This window comes from Protopterus annectens, chromosome 1.part0 (genome assembly GCF_019279795.1).
Source record: "Protopterus annectens isolate FY-2018-M chromosome 1.part0, PAN1.0, whole genome shotgun sequence".
In the NCBI taxonomy this organism is placed as follows: domain Eukaryota; kingdom Metazoa; phylum Chordata; order Ceratodontiformes; family Protopteridae; genus Protopterus; species Protopterus annectens.
The window spans coordinates 1,074,792,403-1,074,814,890 of NC_056725.1; positions in this window are offsets into that span (position 1 = coordinate 1,074,792,403).

The following is a 22,488-nucleotide window of genomic DNA, read 5'->3' on the forward strand; positions in this document are numbered from 1 at the left end:
AGAGCCACTGTTGTGCACATTCCTAGTCAGTCTTCTGACTCCCACTACTGTTATTCATGAAGGAGCCACCAGATCACTAAATACATCTAACTCTTGTAGTTTCTCTCCTTGAACCCAGAGGCAGCAATTCATTCTTTTCCTGGAGACAGACATTTTCCGACTTGGAGTTGTATATTTTCACATTTGCCAATCCACAGTGATTAGAGACCATTTTGTTTAGAGTAGACAATTTTATTTATTAAATGTGTTAACTGGGTTATAGCCAAGTGAGCCAGAAGCCTGTTTTCAGCAGAGGCCTGGGGAAAAAAGCTCCACAAGCAGTAACAAAGCTTACAATAATTATAATTAATATAATATAGTTGACAGTATAAAATACAAACAATAGAACACAAGTATACAGAGTCTGGAAGCTTATACAGAAATACTAATTACAAAGACAGTTTTCACTAAATAAAATCAGAGACAGTATGTATATACTAGGTCTATATTATCTTGTCGAAACGGCATAACAGCAAATGCCAGTTCAGCGACAAATAAACTGCGAACTGCAAATAACGCAAAAGCTGAGGTCAGCGATTTTTTTTCCTAGGGAAAAGATCACTTGGCTGTCACTGTGACATTGCCCTTTACCCCACTGTAGTGCAATCTCAGAGTTGGTATATTTAGGTAGGGGGTGTGTGGGGCACCCCCCCTAAAATGGGGGGGGGTGAAGCCCCCCACTTTGAAATGTTTTAAGTGATGTCTTGTGTCTTGTTCATCTACCGATGTTTTTCTCCTAGGAAAAAAAATCGGTGACCTGGGCTTTCACTGTATTTGCAGTTTGCTGTTTATTTGTCGGCAAAATGGCATTTGCTGTTATGTCATTTTGACAAGATAATATTTTCCCATATATACTATATATAACAGTGATGAAAAGGCATGGAGTTAATTACAATGCACAGAAAGTCTGGAATCAGAACATTCTATCCATCATATTAAAAGCAGAGTGCAAGCTGCTATGGGACAGCAGAGTTAGAGAAGAGATGAGATAGAGGGAGTAGAATTGAAGGTAAAGTAGGCTAAGGTATCGGAGGTAGAAGAATTAGCCTGGTGAATGACAGGAGGAAAGACAGTGATTGGCTAGATAATTTTTTAGGAGTTGTTTGAACTCATGGTGGTGAGGATTTTGTGTGATGGACTGTGGAAAGAGTGTTCCACAATTTGGCTATCTTGTGGGAGTAAAGGGAGTCACCATGATAGTTGTGGGAGCAGGATACCATTAGCATTAGCTTGTTGAAGGATCTGAGGGACCTGGTAATTGTACTAGGTTGGGCAAGGTTAGAGAGAGTGGGGCAGTTACTGGGTTGGTAGATTATTTTGTGGGTCATGGTCATTTGGTTGTGTGATAAAAGATTAGGGAGTTCTAACCAGTTGAGCTGGGAGAGGGCAATGTAGTAGTGAGGCTTATATGGCTGATTAGTAGCAAACTTGGTGATTTTGTTGTAGCAGGATTCAAGGTTATTGAGCTCAGACTTGCATAAGTTTGTGAATATTTGAGATCCATATAGGAGGGTGGAAATCAGGTGTGACTGGGCAGTGGCTAGTGTGGCACTCTTTAGTGAGGTATGGTTTAGCCCTATAGAGGGCACCAAGTTTGGTGTGAACTTTCTTGATGATCAAAGAGATATGCTTGTCAAATTTTAGGTTCTCATTTATTGTGACACCTAACAGTTTAGTCTAGCTAGTGGTCTGTATTATGGTTCCATTTGAGGACAGGATTGTGAGTGGGAACTGTCCAGGTTTGGATAATTTGTTCTGATGGCAATAATCTTAGTTTTGTTTGGGTTTAAGTAAAAGTTGATGTGCTAAGAGGTATTTTTCTATGTCCTGAAATGAAGACTGCATTTTTATTTGAAGTTATTGTGGTGAGGGGGCTGAATATATAACTGTGGAGTCATTGGCGTACTGGACAATGTGAACCAGTTGAGTTGCTGAGCTGAGATTGTTAGTAAATATGGTAAAGAGGAGGGGGCCAAGAATGGAGCCGACTGAGATGGGTAGTAGGGGGGAGAGACTATTAACCCATATGGTTGCTTGCTAGCAGTTGGAAAGGTAACTGTGGAACCAGGTTAGGGATGTAGTAGTGAGGCCATAAGATGAGAGTTTGTCTGGAAGTAGTTGCTGAGAAACAGTGTCAAAGGCTTTAGACACACAGAGAAAGACAGAAAAGACAGAGTCACCTTCGTTTATGAGATTATGAATGCTATTAGTGAAAGATATTAGAGCTGTGCTAGTACTACATTTATATCAAAAGCTGTGCTGAGAGCTAGACAGAAGGTTGAGACTAAGTAGGTGGTATAGGAGTTCTTTGTGGATGAATTTTTCTAATATTTTTGTGTGTGGGGAGAGGATGACTATGGGGCGGTAGTTGGTTAGCTCCCTGGGGGGTCTGCCTTTGTGGAGGGGAATGATGTGAGAGACCTTCCAGAGAGGAGGGATGTACTGTCCTGTAATGGAATGATTAATCAAGATAGAAATGGGATAGGTGATAGAAGGTGCTGAAATCTTTAGAAATTCATTAAGAAGTTGGTCAGCTGCAAGACGGGCTTTTAGCTTGATGAGTTTTTTTATGTAGGTGGCTTGAATGGTATTAAAAGTGAGGAGGTTGGGCTTGTCTGTGGTAGGAGTGGGAATGGTAAGTGGGTGGGTGCACTGGGTACTTAGTAGTGTGGTTATGGATTTAATAAAATGGGAGTTGAACTGTGTAGCTATAGGATCACTGCTGTTAGGGGAGACAGCAGGGGTAGGGGTATGGCCGGGGCTAAGGAGATAGTTAATGCTTTTTCAGAATTTTTGAGGGTTGTTCAGGTATTTCTGTTAACTGGCTAGGAAGTAGGTTTGTTTGTCCTTTTTGATTTGTTTCTTAGCTATGTTATGAAGCTGTTTATATGCTAAGAGGTTGGCTGAATCTTTGGTAGTCAAGTATGCTGTCTGTGCCCTATCTCTATGTTTAAGTAACAGTTTGGTGTAATTTGATAACCAAGATAGTCACCTGGCTCTTAAGCAAACCTTCCTAGTGGGAGCAAGGCTATTAAGTATGTTACGAAAGGTGTTGTTGAAATATTGTACAGCCAGGTTTAGATGGAGGTATTTAAATGGTAACCGGTCACACTGTTGAAGTAATAGGTTAAAGACAGAGGGAGAGAAATGGTTTGTGTTACATATGTTTGTAGGAAATGTTATTTTGTGTGTGTATGTGTTTTCTGTAAGAAAGGTTGGAGAATGATCACTAAGGGAGTCTGACAGGCATCGTTCAAGGTAGTGTAGGTTGGACCTGTTAGTCAGAATCCAGTCTAGGGTTGACTGCTTATTGGAATGTTTGTCTGTGCAAGTTGAACAGGTAATGGTTTGAGTGAATTTGAAAAGGTTTATGTAATTTGAGGGGGTACTAGATGTGCAGGAGTGCCAGTCAAGATTGAAGTCACCAAGACTTAGAGTTTCTTGGCTGAAAATGGTAGATGCCCAGGACAATAGAATTTCAGTTGCAGAAAGATTGTTGCCTGGAGGGACAATGACTGGGAGCTATGAAGCCAGTGTCATCTATAGCTAACAAGATACAACACACATATCCCCAAGCTGGATATTTGCCATATCTTCATGCACATTGATAGTCTTTGCATGAAAATCAAAAGCAGAAGCAAAGACATGTTACATCCTAGATAACACTACTATGCAGACTTTGAACATATTTTGTTAAATGCCAGTAATGCAGCAACATCTCTCTTTGAATGCCATGCAACTGTGGACCTTTGGCATCATATTTTTGTAAACATTTCAGTTTACACAGTTTTATGCCCCTACAAGTCCACAGAACACATGAAGATGGAATGATGAACTCCCATGGCTCTCATCCAACATTTGTGTGAGGAAAAGAAATCTTGCTTCACTTTTCCATAATAATGACAGAACTGGTGCTCCTCAGTCTGATGCATGACAGAACATATGCTGTTGCACCTCAGTCTGATGCATGACAGAACATATGCTGTTGCACCTCAGTCTGATGCATGACAGAACATGCACTGCTGTTCCTCAGTTTGGTGCATGACAGAACATGCACTACTGCTACTCAATCCGATGCATGACAGGACATGCATTACTGCTCCTAAATCTAATGCATGACAAACCATGTACTGTTGCTTTTCAGTCCAATGCTCAAATATTACATGGTCTCCTTTCCAACACCTTGTAATACAATGCTGCAATCCCTCCTAAATTAATGAAACTTTCTTTGCCTTTCTTAGAAAAGCATATGCACTGGATTCACACAAATGCAGACATGTTATTCAGTTTCATTGTAACTGAATGTATGATAGTGGACACAAAGATACTATATGGAAATAGGGTGTTTTGTGACACTTCTTATTTCAAGGAATGAGTGAGAAATAGTTTAGCAGCAAAAAGTCTGTAACAGACAACCAGCTATAAGTGATACCAGTTTTAAATCCTTGATTATGAGTTTTTTTTTGTCTGACTAGTGCCACAATATCTTGCTTTGTTTTGTACCTGTATGGTCTAATTATCATTTTGGCAATGACAATGTTACTACATATACTTTTCTCCTTTCAGAGACAGACTGTGACTACTCAAATATGTATGTATATATATATATATATATATATATATATATATATATATATATATATATATATATATATATATATAGTAATGTCGAAAAAACACTTCATCGAATCCCGGTTTTGCAATCACACTTTAGCAAAACTATGGATTATCGAAACTGCACTTGAGCGAAGTACATAACATCAAACATGTACTTTCACATAAGACGTTCCCCTACTTTAAAACTTAAATTCAAAACTTTACAAATTAGTCTTTTGCAGGGGGGGGCAAGCCCACCTGCACTCCCCACACCCCCCTACTTAAATATACTAACTCAGAGATCGCACTACAGTGGGGAAAAGGATGTAATTCCTTATCTCCACTGTAATGCGCTTCAGAGAACTGGCTTATGCGAATGTACATGTCCGATGTTATGTACTTCACTCATGTGCAGTTTCGATAATACATACTTTTGCTAAAGTGTGATTGCAAAACCGGGATTTGATGAAGTGTTTTTTCCACATTAAAACATAGCCCCATATATATATATATATATATATATATATATATATATATATATATATATATATATATATATATATATATATATATATATATATATATATATATATATATATATAGATTTAAATATATTTATATACATATATATATATATATATATATATACATATATATATATATATATATATATATGTATATAAGGATCCCTATCAGAAGACTGATATCTGACATTATCGAATTTCACATAAACAAGCTGTTAAGCAGGAACCAAAGAATACTAAAGTGGAGAAACAAAGCAAACACCTGTTTTTTTTGCTAGAAAGCAACCACCCTCCTGTTACTTATTATAAACACAAACTCTGAGATTGCACCATAGTGGGAAAAAGACCAATACAGTGATACCACTGGGATGCTTTCTCACACTAAACAAGTCTCCTTAATTACCCCACTTTTCCCACACCTTAGTCCAAACTCCACTTTTCACAGAGAACCTAAATCCTTTCCTCTTATTAATAAATTTCTTATTGCTTGTATAGAACATCAACTGTCATAAACACACTTGCACAAATGCACATGTATACACATTTATATGCACACACACACACACACACACACACACACACACACACACACACACACACACACACACACACACACACACACACACACACACACACACACACACACACACCTCTCTTCAATGCACAGATGGTTTACTCTAATCTTCTCTGATTCATGTTAATTGAATGTAGTTTCTTCATGTTTTAATCATCTCTCTCCTTTGAAAGACATCATTATTTATAATATATTCTAATATATGTACATGGATACTCAGAAATGACATTTTAAAATCAGTCACATTAATTATGCTTGGACATTTTGGAGTTACTCAGACCTATTTTTTATTTGTGAACAGCGACTTGTGGCATTGTCAGATCCTATTTATTTTATTAGTAAGAGTCACATGGATTAGCTTCAGTGCTTATGTGTTCTTTTCATGAAATTCTACTCTTTTTCTTGCTGTGTCCTGTTGCCTATGTCTTAAGTCATATAAGGCATATTCATTTTGATTCACTTTGATAATTTGGCTAAGAAACAATAAACTAATTACGTACAAGCACCTTCTGTAGTTCATCTCATATTTTCATGAACAAGGTGCTCTCGTGTAAAAATGCATTTTATCCTTACTTATCTGTAGAGCATTGACCTTTCTCATAAAGGGACTAACAGTGAATTTTCACCTGTGTGCTTTTATAAACTGACCATGGCCACAATACCTCTAGAGTACTACCAAAATAGCATTATCTTTGCATCCCTAATTGTAATTCTTGTCTCAGAATTAAATTATATATTCATAGATTGCTGACTGATTACTGAGGTAAGCATGCATCAGCACTCCTTTTTTTTAAAAATAATATAGCAATAACCGATGATGTCGGTGTGGTATATTGAAGATTTACCCATGGTTGGTGTGGTTTAATCACAAGGGTGAAGCCCAAGTGATTAAATAAAGCCAACCATGGGTAAATTTCAATATATCACAACTACTGAGTTGGTTATTGCTATTATACAATGACATTATTTAAAAAAACAAAATACTTGCTTTTCTTAAATAATGTCTTTGTATAACAGCACATTACTGTTCTTCCATGGTTGGTGGTATATTGCTGCCTTGTTTTGATGTACTGAGCATGCGTATGGGACTTGTGCAGCAATGCTTACGCAGTACATTAGGACTGTGAAGAGGTAGCAACAGAGAAAGGAAGATCTCGAATTGTTTATTCTTCTTTGTTATAATCAATAAAAAAAAAAGAAGAAGAACCCCAGAGACTTTTTACGTTAGGGAGAGTCAGGAGAGACAAAATAAAAGGATAATCAGGTAAGTTTTTTTAAGTTTTGTAGAACACACCTGATTATCATTTTTATTTCTGTCTGTGCCTTCTCCTGAACGTAAAATGTCTTTCATTTTCATTCTGTATTAAAAAAAAGTAAAAAAAAAAACAAAAACAAACAAAAAAAAAAAAATAGGAGATATACTAACGGGAAAAAGTCTGAGCGACCAGACCTTTTCCCATTGGTATATTCTCAGATTTACAATGGGCACGCTGTTTGGGCTGGCCAATCAGCGTGCTCATTTTTGAATACTAATGGCCAGTCATTGCATAATCATATATAATTAATACACAAGTCTGTGTAGTATCCCCCTTTCACAATGCATCATGCAGTTCTGTTTAGGCATTTATCAGTCCTTGCATCAGTATGTAAACCAGATACTTTTAATGACTTTCCCTAATTATGATTTTTTTCATTTTTAATTAAACTATGATATTAAAGATATGAAAATATATGTAGCACAGGTCAGTATATCCATACATAAAGCACACGCTGAATCAATACATCTGACACTTCTGTCTTGTTATTAGTTATATTGTTTAGAAATAGTCCTGCTTACATTATATCTGTATTAGCAGAAATGCTTGCATCCTATCATATTGCTATATGTCTGACATTATGCAGTACTATGGGGACACTGCAGTTTTAAAAAGCTGCATATCAAACATCAGTAAGGAATCCACCTGGAGTCATTGCAAGACCCGTTTATCAGAACTGGTATTCTTTTAAACATTCCACGTGGTTTAATGGCATACGTTATGTTATGAAATGCAAGCTGCAAGAAGAAGGAGGTAATGTTTTGTCGATGTTTAGGAATAGCTTAAATTTGTACAAGGGAATTTTCTGTGGTACAGCTTCCAGATACTCAGGTGAATATGTTTCGGTGATATATAATCTGTACTTCCTTTGAAAAATATGGCGTGGGACAAATGTACAGAGGGAAATTCTGTAAAGGTGAAGCAAAGATGCAGTCTGAGTTGAACAGACTGGGTCTGGTGAATGCCAGACAACAATGAAGTTGCATACTCTCCTAAAAGCATTTATTTATTTTAATTCATCGGACAAAAGTTAAGGTCATGTGCATGCTTGATAGTGCTATAAACACTAGATTGTGCTGAAGGTTAAGGGCTTACAGCTAGGAAATTATTTTAAGGGCTGCTTAAAACAGGGGTAATGCTGTCACACAGTACTGTATGCCATGCATTGGATATTATTCTGAGCATACCTTGTATGCTTACAGCCAAATTCAAACGATCTGTTAAGTCTGACACAATTTAAAGATGTTCGCAGATGTAGGCTGCACTTTCCCATTGTACATGAAATCCATGAGGATATAATTCTCATTACCTGATGTTTTCCAAACAGCATTTTCATTATGACAGATGCTTTCAAATGCCAAAACTGCAACTATCTGTCTGCTTACTTCACAGGCATTTCTCTAAAAAACATTTCCCCACTCCAGGAACAAGCAGCAGGGGATCTTTTATAACAAAGAAGCTTAAAAGAAACTGAAACATCCTGTGTATCTATATTTATGGTGCTGGAAATTCATCCTGTCAGACATCACACATGACAGTACATTAATGTAATAAAGTACATTTTCTCACATCTTAAGCTTACCTCTGTCTTGCCTGCTAATGCATCACACAGGCATGAATCAAACTATGCCACATACATTGAAAACTAACAATCTGTGATACGACCACTGATGGTGAATTCTTCATGCCTTCCTTTAGTAAAGCATGGAACACAAAATGTCATTAACATATTTTTCAAAACCTGATCTCATGCCTTATGCTACAAACACCTCTCCATTCCCTGCAGAACACCTAACAGACATCAAAACTGATGTGATTTATGAGCATAAGTGTTTCTTAACAAGGGGATTGCCATGCTTTGTATCAATCATCGGCTGAAGTTACTTGATTTTCTAACTGCCTAACAACTGAAATTTGCATCTGGTCCATGCAGTAGAATGTAGGTTACATGGCACTTTGCATAGAAGCATATTGCAGTACTTTAAACAGCATAGTCCTCACAGATGCTAATATCTTTTTTCTTCAACCTTCAAAGCCTTGATTAGAAATCCCTTATATTTCCTTTCCAAATGTCACTGGACAGTGTTTATCTGTACACTTATTTCATTTCAAGGAAATTATGTGTTTTCTTAGCTGAAAGCTCATTTAAACAATTCCTATAAAGTAGGACAATGTTTAAAATGATTGAAATGCCAATCACTTCCTTTATGCAGAATAGCTTCTTTTTTTTAATCTCTGCTGGTTGTATTTTGTTTTTTTTAATTCCAGCTGAGAACAGAATAACAGGGTGTTGATGCTTAACAAATGCATTTTATATGTTTACAACTAAAGATTTTGTCTTCTTTAAAGTTTTGTTTTAAATGACAAAATTATACATAGGCTAGCATTTGTCTTGTCTTTAAACTGCCCATGCATTTCAGAGGTGAATTTCCTTGCAAATGATTCTGAAATGAAAACAAAAAGTACATGTTTTTTTCAGGTATGGAACAGGCAAACATGTTATACATCTAGGGAGCAAATGGACAGTCACAAGTCCAGATATAACATTGTACTGAATACAGAAAAACTAACAATATTTATCCTCATTGGAAAAGGTGATTCTGCCAAGTTTGCATACAGTATATTTTTGGAAGGCATAAAATTACAGTATCCAGTTAACTGCCCGATTTATTTTGTTACATAGTGCAATTTCCTGATTCTTCATGATATAAGGACCAAACTAGTGTTTACAGTTGCTCAGAAGGAATTTTATGCAGGTTTTCTAATATTTTTATGTAAATGACTAACATATTGCATATCACATTAATCCTAAGGATAACTTGCAATACATCACTCTCCTATTTCTCTTCATGTTTGAAAAGCTCCTTTTACTAATTAACAGACAGTTAACTTGCTCCTTCATCATTGTTAATTTAGAGGATTGTAATCATGTCACAACTGGCTTATCTGATGTTTGAGACACAGATGCCAAGAAATTAACCTTAAGAGTTAAGATCAAGAAGTGAATCTTGTCACCCATGTTGAGAACACATTCTTTGTAAAACATTTATCTACTCCATTAACTAATAGCTACAGAAAAAAATAGAAGATAAAATGTTATTATTTTTTATTAGTATAACATCATTTTTTCCTTCATATGTACAGAATACAAATGTAGCACACAGTGTCCATGGCATTTCCATGGCAGGGCATACGTTGTATACACTGAAGAAGTTTGCATGTCATGTGTTGTACTACTGAGTGATTTAATCCATGTGATATGCAATGTTGCATCACTCTTGTACACTAACTAGATTATACAAAGTACAAAACATTTAAAAAGGTCACACAGGAAAATCATGAAAGCAAAAAAAAAAAAAAAAAAAAAAAAAGAGAGATCCTGTCAAACTATGGCATTCACTGTGTAGACCCTTAAACCTAATTTAAAGGTGACTCATGGCAAATATGCAAATGACATGCAATTGTTCCAACTTTAAAGCTTCTAAACACTCATTGACTTTTTAATATTTTTTATTGAGGTATTCAGACCAAAACAATGTAAACCTAACTAACTGTAAACATAACATGCTTCACACTTTTTAGGTGCTTGCCTTTGCAGTATAAGTGGATGAAAGACCTTTTTGTCATTAGTGAAAGCATAAATATTCGTACATCATTCTGAAAGAGACAGCATTAAAGCTAGGTGTCATCAGCAGGACAGTTATATGTTAGTTCTCTGTTGTTGATGAAATGTTCCAACAGAAGCATGAACACCATGAACAAAAGACAGTAACTGAATGAGCCCTATAGCACCCCAAAATGAGGAGGGAAAGTAACACAGGAATTCATACCCAAAATGACCACTAGAGATGGCCTGAGAGATAGGAATTCAATCAGTCAAAAATCTATATATGTTATCACTAAAATTTTAAATGACAGATCAGAAAGCCACAAGGAAAGGTGTCCTATACTGCAGAGAAATCCAGCAGAACAAAGAATGAATAGCATCCCTCATCTCTAGCCATTACTTATATTGATAAAGGCCCATGAGTCAATTTACTCTGAAAAAAAAGTATCAAGTTGCTCTTAAACAATAGTTTCAGTAAATGTACAGGGAAAAGTGAATTTAGAGATCTGGTGTTAGGTAACAAAAGTTTTCTCATCAAGAGATGGCATTTTGAAGATGGGAGTAACAAAAGCCTTTTTCAGGGCTAATAAAAATGTTCCAGCCCTCACTGAAGACATCAAAAGCCAAAAATAATTAGCAACTATTTCATCAAAGCAGGACTGCAGTAATTAAAAGGGAAACAATCTAACAAGCATGTTGGAAAATATCAAATACCATTAAAGATAAGTTGAGTAGTTCCCTTGAGTAGAACATTGCTGAAGAAGTCATATGGTGAAAACGCTCACCTGGTTGTGGCAATCTTGAAAATGAAACTCAGGCTGGCTCTTTAAAATGAGAAGACAAAAGAATTTAGCAAGTTGTAAGACAAGCTGGGCTGAAAAGTGAATCAAAAGTCCAAATTCCCATTGCTGGTCAGTTTGCTGTAGCAGAATTCTCCCTAAATATAAAAACAATTATATTGCTGCATATTTTGTACAACACTGCACAACCTCATCCAGACTAAGACTATAATTTCACAGATCTGTGGAATACCACCAACATTCCAAACGTCATCCATCTCTGTGAAGTGCATGCTGCTAATGGTAAAAGCATGGATCAAAACACTAAGAGTGAATCCAAAGCTTGGTGTAGGAAGTCAAGATCCAAATATAGCAAAATGTTACAATCACTAACCAAGACACTGAGTGACCAAGTGCAATCCTCTAAGAGGAACCATAGGAACACAGAAGAAAAGACCTCATGAATAACTTGGTTTGCTGACCAGAATATCCTTGGTTCAAGATAAGGGGAATAAAGTAAAGAGTTCTGTGCTGAACTGGATAAGGAAGGGGTTTGACCAAAAGATCAGCTCACCATCAGGTCTGTCTTCCTCTAGTCGAGCAGGAAGATCAAGACCATAGAATGATTAAGTTTGTGTGTTGTTCGTACTTTACAGTTCACTGTATTGTTGCAAATTTAACATTGGGACTTAATTAATATAGGCACACATTAGCCTAGAATGTATTTATTGTCAAATCAAATTGTCATCTATTATTTATAATTATATTTAAGGATGTTGTATATTTTACTTTAGCAGTTGCCTTTTCCATAACATTGGAATCCTGTGGGTAAGTTTTAGATCCCTTTTACAGTTGTATTGTGACCAAGTAAAAAAAATGTATGGCTCTCAGTCTCTTATACATGGATCTTGTTGGGTTAAGAAAATTCCTAATTTCTCAAGTATTCACTTTAAACAAAGGCACAAAAATAGTCTTTCCTTGTCCCTTGTACTATTTGCATTAGTTATTGAACCGTTAGCTAATAGTATAGGAAGCAATAAAAAAAATTTGGAATCAATTACCAGACAGTAAGTTTAAAGATAAATATAAATGTAATTGGGAAAGAAAAGAACTAAAATATTTAGGAATAAACATCTATCCAGATGTAAATAAGATTATTAATAATAATGTTGAAAAAATAATTGAAGAAGTGTTACTTATTAAAAAATTGAATGAATGTTTTTTTTTCTAGGATGGGTTAGTACTTATGAAAATCATTGCATTAGTGCAGTGGTGCAGCAGTAGCATTATCCCCCCACCGCAAGAGATTCTCCAGTTCAATTCTTGGCCGGGGTGCCTTCTGTGTGAGGTCTGCATGTCCTCCCTATATTCGTGTGGGTTTCCAGCCACATTATAAAGATATGCATCTGGAGCATTTCTCCCTGGGCCTTCACTGAAAATTGGCTTTGTTCCAATTTGGACTTTCCCGGTTAGCAAATGTTAAATAAATATATTACCCAAAATTACACACATATTTCATTCAATAGCTTTAATATCTGGCATAAAAACTTTTAATGACAATGGAAAAAATGTTAACTTTCTTCTTATCATATCCAAAAAAGCCAAAAATTGCTTATCAAAATCATATAACATTATGGAAATATGGTGGTATTAAACTTCCAAAATATAGATAGAATCTTATTCTATTGCTTCACATTTTAACTCTATTATACAGTGGATAGACTCAACTTATACCATTCAATGAAAACCATTCAGGAGCAGATTGTACTGAATAAGTTTATCAAATATGATAAATTAGAAATATGTAAAAATACTTTCATCTGGTTCATGAAATTTACCTTAGAAGAAAATTCATTTCAGTCTTTAGACTCTGCATATATGAATTCAGTTTTTAAAACAGTTAAGAAATATATATTTAAAATTCCATTAACATCAAAATGGAAATGTTTGTGCTTTCCCAATGCACATACCTCTAGATTTAAAGAAATTCTGAACAATGTTAAAATGAATTTATTAAAAAGGAATGGATTAGTATTATGGTATGATTGCTTTGAAAAAGGAAAAGTTAAGTTGCCAGAATATTTAATGAAAGATTATAAGTTGTATGAAATAATTAACCAGTTAGCATTATCCATCAGTAAGAAATTAAATGAATTGGTAGATAATATGGGTGAAAAGAACAGAACATTACCCCCCCCCATTATATGAATATACAAATGATATCATCAAAGGTAAACTGACCAACAAAGAAAGATTGTCCAAGTTATATAAGTTAATTATAAATAGTAATAATAATTCTGATGCAGAACTCTGGAACATTTTAGATAGTAGTGGACTGAATGACTCAACAGATGGTAAGAATAAAACTTTGTTACTTAAATCAGTTAGTCAAACTTCTTCATGTTTATACTTTTATATGTGGAAAAATAAACATAGACAGTGGGGCTCAATAAACTCCATATAGGCTTTGAGCAAAGCCTACACATAATTTACGCATTTATATGGTGAGTGGCAGCAGTGATTATATGTTTATATCAAGCACCATGTTTAAACATAAACAAGCACAGTTTCATGGCTAGCAACAGTGTTGTTGGCCAGGAAACTGTGTAATGCAACACAAATAGCACACTTGTTTACCTTAGAGCACACTAGCTTAGCACAGAATGCCACAATGATCACAAAGGTTTATCATATAGCAGTGTATATGCTCCAAACACAGTACAGGAAGGAGTATAGAGTGCAGAGTCTTGTGGAATCCCATTCCAGGAATTCTGTACAAAAGTTTTGTAAATGATCTGTAAGGGTACATAGACTTCCATGTAAAATAAACAGTCAGGGGAAGTGTGTGTATTGAATAGGGACACACAGATGAATTGTAGGAATGAACACAGGGAAAGAAGACAGGTGAAACATCATAATGTACAGCAGGTGAGAGCATGTAAATGGAAGACAGTTGTGGCAGGAAAACTAATCACATATCAGCATGATACAATGGCACAGTGAAAGTTTATACTATGTGACTGTCAGACAAGGTGACATAACAATGGAGAAGATGTCTTTGTGATATAAGCATCCTGGCATGAAAAATGGAGAGGACATCTATATTTATCAGGGATGTTATATACAATCGGGGTTGAGTGCACATTGTGAAACTGCAAACTAATTTGGCTGAATATGACTGTAACTTCAGCAGAGTTTTCCAACAAGTGGGACACAGTTATAGTCTCATGGACAGCAGTAAAAGAATCGCACACAATCCTGGACAATATCAGAATAATACCACCAGTAATATCGAGTCTCTGACACAACAAATGTGATTCTGAGTGATCATAGATGGTTCTGCATGAACACATTTGTACAACTATTGTGGAATGTCAGCAATCTATGAGGGCAATCAAGCACAATGCCCTGACACTGTAACATCTGCTGAAGGTGTTAGGAGGGGTACTGCTATACCTGTATGTGACATTATGATCAATACAGGGTAGTTGACTGGTGTGCATGGTAGATATATATGTCATAATAACACTGTCACCAATGTAACACATGCCATCAATGTTGTCAAATAGTGATGAAGGTATTCTGTGCATCATCAGAACAGATATCACACATGCATCTGGTATGACACCTTGCTGAGGGTTCCACAACATCAGTCAGTAATGTTTATGTAACAAAAAGAATACCTAGGTGCGGCCAATAAGATTTGTTAAACTTCAGTTAAACATCACTGGAAGATTTATAGGGAGGTAAATGAAGAAAGGTACATTGTACTTAATTATTAGTGTGATGAAGGCTGTGACATATGGAGATATTATGTCCTATGATGTAGATGTCCTGCACATGCTCAATTGTTATGTTACATACACGGGAGTAGTCACCAGTGTAGTCACATGCTGGTGGACATTTCACATACCGTATATCCCGGGACATAGGTCACATACTAATCGGTCTGCTTATAGGGTATGATGTGTATATTATCATTAAGTTGTGTGTTTGTAACAATGTAACAAATCCCCCAATGTTTTTGTTCCATCTCATGTGTTGTCATGGCTGTGGCAGCAATCTTTTCTGTGTGTTGATGCTGTCTGTATTATATTAATATCACAGTTGGAGTCAATGATTACCCACAATCTGTACTCTTCCAGACAGCTGTTTGGACACAGGATGTGTATGCCATTTTTGATGTCTGTGACTTAAATAATGGACAGGAAAGGACCTAGGAAACAGCCCTGATGTATGGACCTGATCACTGGACTCAAGAAATAGGTCACTTCACACATTTCAACATATATAGATGCCATGTATTTGATCTAATGGTATAATCACTTGATGATTTAGGTGTTTGAATACCAGCGTGTGGATTTCTGTCAAAATGCCTTAACGTGGACACAGGATCATAGTGTTGTCATCATGCATGCTCTTGATGACATCTTTGAATACATCTAACAAATGAAACAGACATGGATGTAATATTAACAACTCACACGTCTGTTGCACACTGTCAGGATATTAATAGTGTCCATTTAGAAAACACCCATGATCACATATTGGTCTACATCACAGATGAGAAGAGTCGGGATGTGTCTATACATGCATGCATCAGGTGCTACCCCCTCACTCAGATAGATGCATCCTGATGTACACCCATCTACAGGAATATAGTCTACCTGGAGGGTGAGTTTATGTGTGTATCCAACTGTGTCAGGAAGGTGTATGTTCTGAGACATGCTAAAGGTGATCTGTGATGTTATGACAGCAAATTGATTCTGCGTGATAAGCCTGAATGAAGGTAAGACAGTGCATACTGCTTATCTTGATCTGACCCTGGGTTTTGACACAATCCACTACTCAGGTATAATTGAAAAACTGTCCCAGCTGGGTATTATCCCTTACATCACTAGATAGTTAACCAATTGGATCACTCACAGAACACATCCTGTGAAAGTTGGTGAATCAACCTTTACCAGTAGAGATGTCACCACTGGTGCTCCCCAAGGATCTGTGCTAGGCCCTTTACTGTTTGGAATGTATTTCTCAACAGTCTAGGCTAAAGTATATGACCTTTGGCTTACCAAGTTTGCTGATTCCTGCATACTTGGTGCAATATGATGTTAACATGCTATAGGAGGGGCTAACACAGACAAATGATAGGTGCCAAAGCTACCTGGTCTACAAATAAATGCAAATGTGTCTTTAGTTTGACATTCTGCAAAGTGGAATTCCTTGCTAATTACAACACTGATAACACTCCCTCATGATGAAACCCAGTGGTGCAAGACCTGGGAACACACAAATAGTAATCTGAATTTCAACCACCCAGTGCCCACAGTGGTATGGAAAGGCTACATTGTGCACCTCATAAGTCAGGCCATCATATCCAGATCTGAGAATGATATAACAGCACTGTACTCAAACCTCATCAGAATACTATTAGAGTATAAGGTTCCCTTTTGCATGTACTTCACCAGACACCTGTAGCAGTTGAAGAGACCACAGGGGTTTCTCACCAAGAAAATACAAGGCCTGCAATCTACGCCATGATGTATGTGGATAGACTGAAAGCCCCGTCACTATAATCTGTATTGTATAGAATGAGATGACTTGTGCCAGGCCTACACGCCAGTGTCTCACTTTGCCCTGATGGGAATACTGCACATCCGCAAATTAGCAATAGCTGATGACATCAGCAGTATCTGGGGAGAGGAAGATGGTAAAAGCAGTGTCCCACATGCTGGTGTAAAGTGCTCTCTCTAATGTCAAGCAAGTGCACAAGCACACATACACACACACACACACACACACACACACACACACACACACACACACACACACACACACACTCCAGTTGACTGACATGAGAGCAGAACCCCTACCTATCTAAGTACACTAACTTCAGAATTTTGTATTTAAGGCAAGCACCACAGTTCCAGTCTGACTTGGGGAGTGTCAGATAACAATTTATAGGTGGTGACATCAACACTGTCTGGTGTGGAGAAAATTATAATAGCAGTATTCCACATGCTGGTGTAAAATGTTGTTTCTAATATCAAGCAAGTGCACAAACACACACACACACACACATCCCAGTTTACTCAGTGGGAGCAGAACCACTAGTTATATAAGTACACAGACTACAGAACTCAGTGGTTTATGCAAGCACCATGGCATAAGTCTGTCTTTTTCAATGCTGCAGCACAACTTATAGTGGATGACATCAGCACTGGGTGTTGGAGAGAAGATTTTGGGAGGCCTGCATGAAATGGATGTGTAGACATGTGCAAATGTCAAAATATTGGCAACCCATGGGATTGGATTGGTAAATGTCAGATACACACTTATGCTCCTCTGACTAGAAAGACGCGCACACACATGCACACACACAGACACACACACACACACACACACACACACACACACACACACACACACACACACACACACACACACACACACACACACACACACACACACACCTCCTAGTTGACTGAAGTGAGAACAGAACCCCTACCTAAGTGCACAGACTACTACAGAACTCACTACTTTACACAAGCACCACAACAGAAGTCTGACCTTTACAAGGCTGCAGGATAACTGATAGTGGATGACATCAGCACTGGATGTTAGAGAGAAGATGATGGGAGGCCTGCATGGAATAGATTTGCAGGCATGTTCAACTGTCAATATATTTCAAACTCTGCATGTTCCAGATTGATGAGTGTGCAATGTTTAGTATTAAGTGGTTGTGTTTCAATGTGCAGGTATACTTTAAGAGATAGCTTTACAAACTATATGCAAATAGTTGCCCACATTATAACAAGTACTGGGAAATCTGAATGTATATTCTAATTTTAAAGATGTGCATGGCATATAGCACAAAATTTATTAATAATATGTGTAGTGTATTTGATATATTTGTGAACACGTACTGAGATACCAGGGTTGCAGTGCATGGGGGCAGGTAACAGATTGCTGCATTGTAACTATGTGACATTCTCTTAGATAGGGCCTTCATTCTTTTTTCAGTTTTCACATATAGTTTCATGTCATGAACACTAAATAGACAGTAAATAAAAGTAATATATGCTATTGTCCAGTTTGCATAGCCCACAGCTGAGCAGCGGGCTTGTATGGCTGTTGGCAAACTGTTTGGGTGTGCGAGATATACATTTCTAATGCTTTGCCTGTTTGTGCATAGTTAAGCAGTGTGCAAATGCAAGGCTCATTGCTAACATTATGAGAGTGAGCACTGAGTGTATGAAACACACCTGCAGCTTAACTGACTCTTTCACAAAAGGTGCAAAGGCAATGACACATTTCTTGTTGAACCCAGATGGCATAAAGTTCAAATCCAGGAGTATGTGTTACTTTTATATAAGTAGTAATAATTCATTAAAATTATACCTTACACTATCTTCACTATGTATTACTGTGTGTTGCTGTAGTGCACTGTGTTGAAGCAGCATTGTGCAGAGGTAACGACCCCAAAAAAGTCATTCACCCTTGCTTGGCATTGGTGCACAATGCCAAACTCTATGCAAAATTAGAGGCCAAAAGTGAAGGGATCTATTTTTTGTGTGATTCTATTTTTTGACCAGATTATAGGTGTTAAAATGGAGTAGATAGGAAAGTGATGAAATGGGGAGGGTAAGCATGGGGAAGAACAAAGGGAAAGTAATCTTGGAATGTGCAGGAGAGAGGTAGGAAAGAACCATAGCTATCCATTTCTTCAACAGTGTAAAATGAAAATATATACAGACTATTAACTGAATTTGGAATATCTCCTCAACAAAGAGGGGTGACAACAATGCAATCATATTTTATAGCCAATTGGACCAAATCAAATGTGTCAAGAAGACATGTGCAAAATGGAAAGCTATTTATGGGACGATTTTTTTTTACTTGAGTATGAAATTAATGCAAGGTAAGAGCCATTGGTATTTCTGGTTCAGTAAAATTGGGTAGATGAGCAAGCAAATGCAAAAAAACAGGAAACACAACAGAAGACACAAGGACATTTAAGGATACAAAGGTTTGGAGACACCATGATTGGGGTGAGGGAGGAGATGACACAAACTCATACACATCAAACATGGGGACAGTAAGAATCTAGTCCTCACCCACAGGACTGCTTTCACTGTCCCTTTATGCCACTGACTACTTGACTGCTTAATGTCTTCATCTCCTACAAAATATGAGGGAGAGCAGCCTCTCCATCCAACATAGGCATACACCAATGATGTTGTGTATGACACTATGCATCAACCCTAACATCTCCTGGCAGTTGATGAAATACTCACCTTTGCCAGTACTCCCAGAAGGTACCACAGCACCAGCTGCATGGGTAGTTCTACTAGAGGCAGTACTGCCAGGTTAGGTTCCAGATGTGCTGGGCATTGGTGCTGGAGCTGCTGGAGTGGGGGCAGGCTGACCCACTGGGGTTTGCCTACCACACTGTGCTCTGAAGCATTTAGTGATTTGTTACAGATGAATGAGAAGGAGACATTCTGGTGACACAAAATAGAAAAAAAAAAGAAATGAGGGTTGGGTGAGATAAATATTAGATAAAATTAGTACCATCATACAATGCATTAGCACAATTATACAACTATTTTATTTGAAGTATTACATTTAAGAATACTTGCTAACAACTACAAACTATAATTGTGGATTGCTCAAAGTAATCTTTGAAATGTGCATATATTGCACATATGATTGGTCCAATTATACAGATTACATTTAACAGCAGAGGATTTATGCCACTTGTATTGGTTTTAATTTATGTAAAGTTATTGAAGATTTGCAGCATTGTATAGTTGTTACTTGTGGTATTTGAACCCACAACCACCGACTACAGTTTTATACCTGACTCCTTAATTTGGTTTGTGCTACAGACGTATGCACGCATACTTGCTGTTACAGTTAGGATATCCATGCTTATTTTGCTACTACTGTACAGAAAAGAAAAACATTTTTCTTTAACTTTTAAAACTACTGTAATACTTTTCTTGTGCTGCATACATACCATTTGCTTCCCTCTGTCTGTCTACATGATTAGCATGAGTCTACCTATTCGCAACTATTTCAGGATGAGCTGTGAAAAGAAACAAAAAGAACGGAAGAACAATATGCATTCCAGTCTTGCCTCTCTGTATTATAAATTCTCTTTATTAGCATGCTTACACAACTGTGGGATGTCGCTAGTTTGGAACTCATCCAACCACTGGTTGAGTGTATCCCTTTTGCACCTTTTTAGGTCACTGAAGTGGTGCTTACACTGTTTGGCAGTGTGTGGAATGCAAGTCAGACTGGATACAGCCATGGACCCAAAATAGTCCCGCTGCAGAAGTCTTTGGTTGTGGCACTTTACCAAGAGTCCAATAAATACTCTGGACTCCTGAACACCCCACCTCTGCACCCTAAGTTGGGCATCTTCCCCTCTAACTCCAGAACTGTCTAATCCCAAAACAAATAACAATAGCAAATAACGATTTCCCAACAATTCCTGTTAATTCATTTACTGGTAGTATGCAAACCCAAGAAACAATACCAACCATGTTTGCATGATGTTAAGCAGATATCAACAGTGGCAAGTAGGGAGGAAAGCAATTTTTGAAATTGGAAGGTTAATCTGACACTTGACCTTAGTTTGAGAGGTGTCTACTGCTGAAACTGTTAGGTGATTTAGCTTTGCTGGTATGCACTAGGGGCATGGATGGCCTGACTGGACACATATTTGTTTGGATTTATACAAAGCTAAACTTGATTTCTGCACAGTGGGATTCAAACCTATGCATAAGGGACAATACATTGTTTCACAGCTCTGATTTTAAATCTTTGCCACAGAAAAAGTGCTTCTCAGACATAGTCCTGAATCATTCATAAATAGAGATGACAGTTTCAGGTGTTAACCATGTATGTGTGTGACCTGACAAGGTCCTTGTATATACATTCATTTCTGAATGTGTCTTATTTAAGTGTGAAGCCCATCCAAGTCCAGATAGCAGTATTATACTTATAGAAACATAGTTGACAATATACCCTCAGTCATACATATGAACCATCAAAACGCAGCAAGGGTGTTTTATCCCTCGTACATATAGTTCATATCAGCTCCACTATTCATAATAATGTATAAATTGTTATAAGTGATATTTAATATAATGTGAAATGGAACAATATTAAAAATGTCTGGAATTTCCTGTATTAGAACCCAAGATGATGTATATGGCAGCTCTACACTTACACCTGTTGCCACAGGAATATTGAAATGACACTTGTATATTTTCATGTTCATTACTGTAAACTGCAGTGTCACAACAGTAAAAATATGTTGCTCTTCCTGCAGTAGAACCATCTGTTTTACAGCCTCTATACTTATACCTGCTGCCACAGGAAAGGTTAAATAGCAATTGCATCATTCCCTATTCATTTTTAAGTTCTGTGTGTTAACCATTGCACAATGCCACTTACCATGTTTGCACAGTCCCCAACAAAATTAATAGAATGTATCCATTCTGTAATTGTTGACTGTCTCCTTTCTATCTGCAGGTTCTCAATGGCTGAAGGTGTTGGGGAAGCTGGCTAATCTCCTCACAATGGTGCTTAGCAGCGTTGTATGATGGAAAGCAAAAATTGCAACACTGTGCCATTTTTTACATTTACACTGTCTACCCCCTGTCTATAGGTGTTATATCTAATTCCTGTGTGGGCCACTAGTCCATCTTTGTGCAATGCTAAGCGTCATGCCAATGAGATAAGCACAGCTAAACATGACATTCATTGTGTTTCTCCATGTCATTTGTTTGTGCTATGCCACACACAGCACAGACACTGGCATTAAAAAGGGGAAAATTGGAAGAAATAAAGAAAAGGAATCTATTAAATAAACAACACTACAAAATGTATGCTGGTACCCATTAAATATTCTCACACATGTCTGGATTTGAACTCTCACTTCAGTGAAGTACAGTAATGGTGTCTTATCCTTCTTAGCCACACAAACAGCTTTGCAGCAGAGAATAATAATCATTGACCATGCAAGCAACTGCAACAT